The sequence below is a fragment of the Elephantulus edwardii genome, unplaced genomic scaffold, assembly GCF_000299155.1.
Source record: "Elephantulus edwardii isolate Elephantulus edwardi_28Jun2011 unplaced genomic scaffold, EleEdw1.0 scaffold00055, whole genome shotgun sequence".
In the NCBI taxonomy this organism is placed as follows: Eukaryota; Metazoa; Chordata; class Mammalia; order Macroscelidea; family Macroscelididae; genus Elephantulus; species Elephantulus edwardii.
This window is the reverse complement of record NW_006399805.1, coordinates 16,890,051-16,900,086: the sequence shown is the minus strand read 5'-3', so window position 1 is coordinate 16,900,086 and position 10,036 is coordinate 16,890,051. Positions and strand designations below refer to the sequence as shown.

The 10,036-nt window shown below is 44.1% G+C and overlaps 1 protein-coding gene and 1 pseudogene across 1 annotated transcript in view; one reads left to right on the top strand and one right to left on the bottom strand.

Moving 5' to 3' along the window:
• The window catches only part of ZNF777 (zinc finger protein 777), a 38,680-nt gene that overhangs the window by 12,097 nt on the left and 16,547 nt on the right, over positions 1-10,036 (top strand). The window lies entirely within an intron of this gene.
• Positions 7,061-10,036, bottom strand: part of LOC102874707 — a 10,379-nt pseudogene continuing 7,403 nt past the window's right edge.

The window sequence follows — 10,036 nt, the reverse complement described above, 5'->3', positions numbered from 1 at the left end:
TTTTTTTAAAAAGGGGAAGGAATTACCAATGAAATAATTGAGGAAGAATGTCATCCCTGAACAAACCCGCAGGATGCCCAGAGCACACCGGGCTACACAAGGCCTGCTGAGGGCAGCAGTAGTGTCCAGGCCTCCAAGAGGCAAAAACCAGCCTCCTAGGAAGGAGCTAAAATCAAAATGGCCTCAGACTTCTCAGCACCTCTGGAAACTAGAAGATAGCACAAGAATGTGTTCAACATCCACTCTTCAGAATCTAGTGGGTTCAGTATCTACCCACTATTTCAATTCAGGATCAGATTGGAAGTGAACTGCTTTGGTTGCTCAGGGTCCCTTGCACACCAGAATGAGGAAGTAAACCAAGAAAGAGGAAGATGTAGAACTGAGGTGTCAAGAGCATCAACGGAAGAGAAAGGTGACGGGGAGCCCAAGATTACAGCACAGGGTTTCCCATCAAGATAGCTGTGCACCTGGGCACGGCCTGTTTGAGAATTGGAACATGCCAGATGGTTCCACAAAGTCCTCTTCAAGAACGTGAGCTAAGTGTCCAGAGTACATCAAGGTCAGGGAATGACATGGTTCATAAAAGATGGTGTTCTGCATCCTGTTTGGTCAGTAGTGTCTGGGGTCTACAGGCTTGTGAGCAGCGATCAAAATGCACATCTTGTTCTCTTCCCAAGGAACCAATCAGTCCTGAGGCCGGTGGCCCATGTAAACCACGCCTTCTCTAGCCTGAGGCCTGGCTACCCTGTGGACAGGCACATAACGGGAGGTCGTGGAAAGAAAGGGTGAAAAACACAACAAATTAAATTCCTTAAAATAGACAAGATCTCCTGAATAGAGCCTGTGGAAAACACATCAGGGACTATGACCCGAAGTCATCCCTTTAGCTTAGAAGTCACTTCAGAGGGCACCACGTGGCCAGAGAGTGGACGGGCCTACTGAACACAGCAGCGCCCAAGGGGAATGTTCACACTGGAGCCGTCTATCACATGAGGCTAAACAGCAGACAGCAAGCTCTGCTCCAAAGCAAAGATGAGCAGAGAAGGCCCAGCACCCAGAGAGCAGACAAGACTAGGGAACAGAGTCTAAAACCCGTTACCTGTGTCCATTTCCACCCCAAAACAATAAAACATTTTAAAAAGGGATGGAATTCATAAACTGCTCAGTATGTCTGATTGTTTTACAGAGGGAGGGATGGGGGTTCTACAGCCAAATGCTCCTTGGAAGCAGGATGGTGGGCAGCATGTTGTGGGCAGGGACCAGTCCCTGTTGGTGAGGTAAAGGGTCAGCAGTGAAGGGGAAACAGTCCACGGGATGGACTGACTCAGTGGCCCAGCGGTGAGCCGTAACCACATGGGTGAGGAAGCTGCAGGGCTCCGCGGACTTTGTTTTCTTCTGTTGACCTGCCTCAAGCACATCAACCGACAAGCAAAAGGAAGGCCCGAGGGTTACAGCATGCCTGAAGGAAGCCAGGCCACTGCCCTCAAGTGGACGCTGGCTGACGCATGGTGACCTCCCATCAGGCAGCTAATGCTAGAAATCTTTCAAGGGAGGCAACTTGTTCTCCTGAGGAGTGAGTGGTGGATTTGAACCATCAACCTTTTTTTTTTTAACCATCAACCTTTTGATTAGCAGCCCTGCACATCACATACTATGCCAATATTTAAAAAACTCACTGATGACTCAGAATCCACTTACAACCGTCCGGCAGGTTTCTCAGGCTGTAGACTGCATCAGAGGAGACTGCCCAGATTTCTCCCAAGATGCTGCTGGTGGATTCAAACTGCAGGACCTCTGGGTTGGCAGCACAACTTTTGATGGACTACCCCTTGTGTGGTTTATAAGTTTTAAATTTTATCATTTAAGTATTTATCAGTTATTGCTGTGTGATAAGTGGGCTTGAATCATGCATAGAAATATTGAGGCCGCTTTGCTCAGTAAATAGTTTGATATAGGCCTGGGGTCCTGGGGTTTTTGAAAGCTAGGAGAAGGCCCCAGGTGACACCATTAGTTTGTGCTGGACTGCTAAGCTAAGACTGGCAGTTCAAATCCACTTATCAACCTCATTGGTTATTCAATTCAGGGTTCACAAGCATTTAATATACTTAAGAACAATTTATTGAATAGATTTTCTGCATCTCACAGGGGTTCTTTTGAACAAGTGTGATAGCTGACATTGAAAACTCACTGCAAATTAAATAAGTCTCATGGCTTAGTGGTAAAAAACTGTAATCCCAAAGGCAGGCAGTTTGAATCTACCAGCTGCCAGGAGAAGGATGGGCAACCTCGTGTCCAATTTACTGCCTCGGAAGACCTGCTGGAGGGTCAGGGGTGAGTCGACTCCAACTCAGTGGGGCACAGCAGCAGCAACAATAATGTCAAAGCAGAGGTTAAAAAAGGAAAAAATTCCTGGGGGAGGGGGAGGGAGAAAAATGTGCAACAGTGAATGAATCTTTAAAAAGAGAAAGAAAAAACATAACAAAAACTATAGTTGATGTGAGCTGGATTCACTTAACGTGCTTGCTGTGACCAGCCACAAGAGCAGTCTTTAGCTCAAAATTGTAAAACTTTATGTTGCTGGGCTTTTCCTTAAAACAATTGAGATTTCATTTTTTATGTCTAGATTTTTAACTGATTAAGAATTTCTTCTGCTGTGAGATATGTGAAGGTGGCACTGTCTTTCTAGACAGAAAGCAAGCATTTATTTATTGACAGTTTTTTAACTCTTTTTGGGAGAAAGTGTTAGACGGCACAGAGGGAAGGAAACCCCACAGGTCCAGAGGCGAGCGTCAGCTGCGTTCCACCGAGGGCATCTGAGAAGGTCTGAGGAGTGGGGGCATTCGCTCAGGATGAGCATTTGAAGGAAGGTGGCTGACTTCAGCTGTGCCATCATCCCCCTAGTGTCCAACACTAGAAGAGGTGCACAGCACAAGGTTATGATGACTTCATCCCCAAGCACTCTGTCCATGCCCACCTGCACACATTCAGACAACTCATTGAGCACACAGCCCTGGGCCCTGCGCCCTGCGACTGAGTCGCCTCCTGTTTTCAAGAAAGGCACCTCCTGCCCATCTGGCCTTACAAGCAGCTCTAAAGAGGGCTCCTGGCCCACCAGACTAGTGGTCTCACTGTTGGGCGTGTGGGTCACCGTCAGTCGCAACAATGCATCACTGCAGTGCCCCCATGAAGACGGCACTGCGCTGCTGCCACAAAGGAACCCACCTCAGCTTGGCGGGACGGGCAGCCTCCATGCAGTTTACAGCCTTGGAAAACCTCATGGTGAGCAGTGAGTCCACTCCCACAGGACAGCAGTGGATAGCCAAGTGCCTCTGATCTCTGAGATATGTTCTAACACTTCACTCAGTCACACTGAAAGAGGACCTTTCACCTAATCATGTTGTCAGCTAACAGGCCATTAAAAGTAATCTTTAAGAACCGGTTAACCATGTGGTTTGTGGCATCTCACTCAGAAGTTCAGAGGACCAGCAATTGTTTGGTCACAAACCTCCTCGCATCCTATTTACATAATGGATGTCCAGAGCTTGAAGTTATGGGAATAAAAACTAGGAATAGGATTAGTTCAGAACTCCATCTCATCCTGTGAAGAATATCATCTGAAGAAAAAAAAAATCTTGTAGAAAATATCTCTCATAAAAGGATAGGAACTAATAGGGGGGAAATCCCAGGCTGTCCTTTTAAAAGGAGAGAGACTTTGTACAAGATTTTTTTTCTTTCTGTTTTGAATTCCTGTTTATCATTCTTAAACCTGAGGGTAATTTAAACTGGGAAGGAGGGATGAATGCTTAAAGAGCTTTCTCTACGGTTATAATGAATGATAAAAATGTCCCTTTATCTCCATATTTTATTATGTGTGTGTGTGTGTGTGTGTGTACCATCAAATCAGATCTGACTGGTACAGGAGGAGATTGTCCCTCTTTTCCCAGCAGAGTATCTGGTGGATTTGAACTGCACACCCCTGGGACTGCAGTGCAGCTTCTTGCCACTAGGCTACCAGAGCTCCCTTATCTCCATATTTTATGTGGCAGAGAGGTCAGTGCTGTCACTGCTCTTAAGTGCTGCTGAGCTGACCACTACTCAGGACCTATGAACAGCAGACGTGCACCCTGCCCTGTCCTCACCATCTCTCATGCTTGAGCCAGGTGTAGTGGTCACTGTGGGAGAGTTTTCCTCTCCTTTGCTGACCCGCCTTTCCCTGCATGAGGTCTCCAAGGCCTTTAAGTGTGCCCAAAGCCAGTGAGATGCAGCATCACCCCTCTGCCTTCCTCTAAGACTTGTTTGTTCTTTTGGAGTCCATACTATATGTAATACTCTTCATCAGCACCACAAACCCATCATTCAAAGGCATCAGTTCTTCCTCTCTAATCCTTACTCATGGTCCAACTTTCAGATGCATAAGAAGCAAGTGAAAATACCATGGCTTTGAGCAGGTGTCTTTAAACTGACATCTTTGGTCTTTAGAACGTTGACGAAGTCCTTGACAGATTTTCCCACTGTAACATGTCGTTTGATTTCTTGACTGCTGTGTCAAGCAATCTGGAGAAAAACAGCCTGGCCAACTGGCTGAAAGAGATCCATATTTATTCCCAATTTAAAAAAAAAAAAGTGATCCAGCAACGTGTGAAAATTATTGAACATCATCACTAATATCATAGGCAAGCAAATTCCTGCTGAAGATTTTCTAAAAACAATTGGGACAGTATATTGGTAGAGAACTACCAGAAATACAAGCTGGGTTTAGAAGAGGCCATGGAGCTAGAGACATTATTTGCCAATGTTAGATGGATCTTGGCAGAAAGCAGAATACCAGAAGAATGCCTATCTCTGTTTCATTGACTATGCAAAGGCATTTGACTGTGTGGTTTACAACATTGTGGCTAACCTTCAGAAGAATGGGAATTCCAGAACACCTGATTGTGCTCATGTGAAACCAATACATGGACCAGGAAGCAGCTCTCAGAGCAGAACAAGGAAACACTGCATGGTTCAAAATCCAGAAGGGAGTTGTATCAAGGATGCATCCTGTCCCCGTACCTTTTCAGTCTGTATAAGGAGCAGATAATTTGGGCGGCTGGACCTTATGAGGAGAAATGGGGCATCAGAATTGGAGGAAGACTCATCAACAACCTGTATTATGTGGATGACACAACTGTGCTTGCTGTAAGTAAGGAGGCCCTGAAGCATTTGCTGCAGAAGACTGTAGTCTGCAGTATGGATTGAAACTCAACATCAAGAGGGCAAAGATTCTTACCACTGGGCCAACTGGCAGCACCATGATAGATGGAGAGGAGATTGATGTTCTTAATAATTTCAGCTTGCTCAGGTCCACAGTCAACACTCGTGGCACTAGCAATCAGGAAATCAAAAGACAAATAGCATTAGGGAGGTTTGCTGTCAGGGACTCTCCAAAGTGCTAAAGAGCAATGATGTCAGTGTAGAGGCTTAGGTGCGCCTGACCCAGGACATGGTCTTCACTATTACTGGCTATACATCTCAGAGCTGGACAATGACTAAGGATGATAGAATGAAAAATTGATGCCTTTGAGTTGTGCTGTAGAAGAGTATTGAACATAGCATGGATTGCCAAGAGAACATCTATTTGAGAGAGCGTGAAATCAAGTTTCTCTCTGGAGACTAGGATTTTGAAGCTCCATCTCACATACTTTGGGCACCTGGCTAGGGGGGACCAGTCCTTGGAGAAGGACGTTATACATAGAAGGGCTGAGGGACACCACAGGAGAAGAGAACCCTGGATGAGATGGACTGATACAGTAATTGGGGCTGTGGGGGTAGGTGTGTTGGAGTCAGTGAGACTGGCTCAGGACAGGGCAGGCTTCAGAGCTTCTTTACACAGATCTGCTACGGGTTGTAGATGACTCAGTGGCACATGACAACCACCATGGGTGCTGATAGTAGATCCAAGTAAAATCTTTTCTCCATCTACCATGATGTTCCTAAAGGTCTAGTGGTGAGGACTTTTTCCCCTTGATATTGAGGTATAACACATATTGTTGGCTGTGGTCTTTGATCTTCAGTGTCTCTAGTGTTAACTTTCTGCAAGCAAGGTTGTGTCATCTGCCTAATGCAGGTTTGATGACTCTTGACTCCAATCCTGATGCTACATTTTTCCTCATATAATCCTGTTTCTTGAGGCTGTGGCATGTGAGATGTTATTCCTGGTAGCAAATTCAGCTGGATCTTGGCTGAAATCGGTGAATGCTAGAAAGATGTTTTTTTGATTAGGTGGCATTTTTTCCTGTGGATCAAAACAAATAATGGTTAACATTGAGAAGAATTTGAGTCTGAGAACACTTAACTGTGCTCATGTGAAACAGATAAATAGACCAAGAAGTAGTTGTGTGAACAGAACAAGAGATCACAGTGGTTTAAACTCAGGAAAGGGGTGCAACAGGATTGTATCCTTTCTCCATCCTTGTTCAACCAGTATGCTGAGTGAAATTATTCAAGAAGTAGATGAGGTAACTGATGAAAGATTTCCCAACATAAAGAGGAATTCTATTAGAATAAAATTCTGTGGACAAAGTAGAATTGGGGAGGGGGGGAGGTTCATAGTGAAAGAGACTGCAGTAAAAATTCCCACCATCAAAGAATTTGCTCGTGTATTTTTTTCCCCAAGTGAATAATGGTAGGTTTAAAGTTGCTTGGGTTTTGGATGCTATTAGTAAAATAGAATTAGTAAATAGTATTTACTATTTTACTAATAGAATTAGTAAAATAGCAAAGTTGCTTATTATTTTTAAAACTTTTAAAAGTTTAGTTAAAAATACAAATAGAAGTCCGCTTGTTTAATGTTGAACAAAAAGTATGAATAGAACCAAAAGTGAATGAAACATTATCACATGTGTTTACAGCACTATCTAGTTACTCATATTAACTCTACTATTCAAATAATGGAGATTAAGGAACACTGAGGGATCAGGAAAGAGGAAAACAATCCTTGTCGACCACGAGCATGTTTCTTATTCTACACTGTTGGCAGCTGTGCTCACAGAGACTGCTTTGAATTCTCAGGGTGCAGAATTCAGTTGTATATAAAATGGAACCTGCTCAAGAGCTGAGGGAGACTAGAAATGATGGGTCCATATCCTGGTGCCTTGTCATGCTAACAATGGTGCAGCTACCAGCTTGTAATTTTGGGGAACAGCAAACGTGGTTTTCTCTTGTAGTTGAACCAGAAACAACTTCTTCTTTTCCTTAGGCTTTGTGATATGTGTAGGAATATATAGGTACTGGGATGGGTCTAAATTTGGTCTCCGCTAGTTACCGATGCAGTTATCAATGACCCAGTCTCACAGGACTCCATCCTGATGACGTAGTATCTCCATCATTAAGCATTTTAGTCTTTCAACTTCATCTTCTCCGGGATTAAAAACTCACCCCCAGGTAAATCGAAGAAAGTTTTTACTGTTGCAGTAACACATGAGGTAGGCAGTGTTCATGTATAAACAGAACTCCTTCTAAAGTTCTCATTCCAGTGTTATCAAGTTCTTCCCTCATGCGTTGAAATCTGGCTGCAGCAGAGCTGTCCTTTTCATATAGGGCCCCTTTTGTGCCAAAAGTGTCATTGGTAAGAGGGTATATAGGTTGATGGTGCACTCCAGGGAGGGGCTTCGTTTGTTGGATGTATTTATTGCCAAATTGGTTGACACCCCAGAGCCATCAGGTCTGCGAGTGGACCTGTTGGTGAGCTTGGCCACTGGTGGCCAGAGGAAAGTAGGAGGCAAGAAAAAGCTTCCCTGTGCGAGCAGCAGTTATCTGCGACTTGCTCAGTGGCCACCACCCGCCATTAAGATAAGTGTGCGAAAGGCCTGGGGTTTGGATTCTATAGTAAAAGGGTTATGGAACTGTTTGTAAAAATCAATATTTACATTACTCCAGGAAAGAAATCGTGTGTGTGTGTGTGTGTGTGTGTGTGTGTGTGTGTGTATTTGGTGTACTTTTAATATCTCTGTTCTAAAAGGTATGAAATGGTACACTGATTTCTTCTAAGTTTTATTCATGTTGTTAAGAATATACACATGAAATCAAACTCTAAGTTCAGCAGTTTCTCTGACACATACCACATTCTTCGAGCTGGGGAGCCACGCTCACCTTTCTTTTCTGAATTGTCCCCCTAATTAATGCACACACATTCACTGCCCTTATCGTTCTGGTCACATCTTCAAGTTGGCGGTTGAATCTCATGTAGGTAGATCTTAAGAGAGCAAGTTGCTCAAGGCCATCTTTCTTTGCTAGTAAAACTAAACTGTTGTTTAGACTTAAGAGGACTTCAGGAACAGTTCTTGCTCAAGAGGTCCATATTTTTAAGCATTATTTTAGGAAGTAGGCAAGCAGAAATTTTTTTAAAGAGTTTGTGAAATTCAGAAAGGTATTTTTGATGTCGTTTGTGGAGGCAGCACACTAATCCAGTGCAGAGACAAGGAGAAGGATGGAAAGGACAATAAATGAAGATGCTCAAGCTAGGGAGACAAGGCTGGCTGGGCTGTGGGAGCTGGCCCAGGGTCAGGTCAGCGGCCAGTCAAGAGACCTCTAAGGAGAAGGATGTTCATCAGAGCAGGAGGTGAGCAAGATAACCTTTTAAAAATAGACGAGACTAGAGACATGGAGAATGAAAGCGGGATGTATAGGAAGCTCTGTTCTCAAAAAAAGTCGAGTTGAGGTTTCAGGCTGAGAGGATGAACATGGAAACATTGGAGCTGCATTTTGTTTCATCATCAGAACGACTTGAGTTGGCGAATCTGAGAGGAATGAAAGGATTTCCCTGCCCCGGTAAGAAGCTGGTTCTGAGCCCTACGGCACCAGGCCTCACATAGTTCATCCAGTTCCGTGACAGGAGGACAAGGGGGAGAGTTAGAAGCAGTGAGGGGCCTCAGGAGGGCAGAACTTGTCTCCTTTTTCCACCAGTTTCCTGTTATTTTTCGTTTTTCGATCCATAGCATTACCACTTTCCAACATGCAGTCTGATTTACTGTGAGAATGTGGTATGGGTGTGGGCAGGAATCTCTGCTGTGTTCACTGAGGTTATTCGAACACTGCCCGGAAGGTAATGGGTGCTCAGTAACAGCTGAGGTCTTCCTCGCCTTCCCTGACCCTCCACTTTTCCAAGCTTGATGTCCTTTTCCAGGCACTGACCCCTCCTAATGATATGCCTAAAGTATGTGAGATGAAGTCCCACCAGCCTTGCTTCAGGGGAGCACTCTGTCTACACTTCTTCTAAAACAAATTTGATTTAGTCTTTTGGCAGTCTGTGGGCTATTCAACACTTTTTACCAACAAGACAATTTAAATAAATCAGTTCCTCAATCTTCCAGGTTCATTGTCTAACTGATACATAAATGAAGCAAGAGGAAAAGATTCATTCTTGAAATTAAGATGTAAATTTGCACACTTAAACAATAAAATCTAGGAGATAAGCTGTACCATTCCGGCCCCAAGGAGAGTCACCCAGGTCATCAGAATGAAGATTGGCATGTCTGTGATAGAAAAGCTTTCATTACGTTTATGGTAGAAGGCACTTAGACAACTAGTAGGTTAGGAGAAAGAGAATTGCAATACAGATACAAGAAACTGAATTTTCTACAATACAAAATTAAATGGGAAAGACCTGGTGGGGACCTGAAAAGACAGGGTAACGGTGGGCATAATCCAGTGGTGATTAGTTTTATAAAACATACTGAATGGGAATGATTGTATGAATCACAATGAAAGCGAATGAAGAATAGTGTGAAAGACAATATATATGAACTTTGTAAGGATGTTGTTATGTGCCATTGAGTCGCTTGCAATTCATAGCGACTCTATGTACAAGAGCCCTAAACGCCATTCTATCCTGTGCCAACCTCACTGTCTCAAACACACTCATTCCCACCACTCCACTCACAGGATCTTCCTTTCCTGCGCTGCCGCTCCCCTCTCCCAAACATGATGTCCCTCTCTGAGGACCAGTCCCTCCTTGCAACATGCCCAAAATATGTCAGACGAAGCTTCAGAATCCTTG